The following is a 233-nucleotide window of genomic DNA, read 5'->3' as shown; positions in this document are numbered from 1 at the left end:
CGGCACATTCCTGGCCAGTCCCTGGCCACGGCCAGGGCACAGGGCTTCCTGTTTATCCCCATGCCACGGCAGGGCACGGCAGGCGTGCGGGCAGCAGGGTACCCCGGGGACTGGTGACACCCCAAGCTGGTGGTGGCTCCCGGGCAGGTCAGGTGGTGGCATCCCCAGGCTACATGTCCCAGGGAGCAGGGCTATGCCTGAGGACCCTCACAGCCAGCCTGGTTCAGGGATGG

This window comes from Acanthisitta chloris, unplaced genomic scaffold, assembly GCF_000695815.1.
Source record: "Acanthisitta chloris isolate BGI_N310 unplaced genomic scaffold, ASM69581v1 scaffold27105, whole genome shotgun sequence".
In the NCBI taxonomy this organism is placed as follows: Eukaryota; Metazoa; Chordata; class Aves; order Passeriformes; family Acanthisittidae; genus Acanthisitta; species Acanthisitta chloris.
This window is presented reverse-complemented; position numbering follows the sequence as displayed.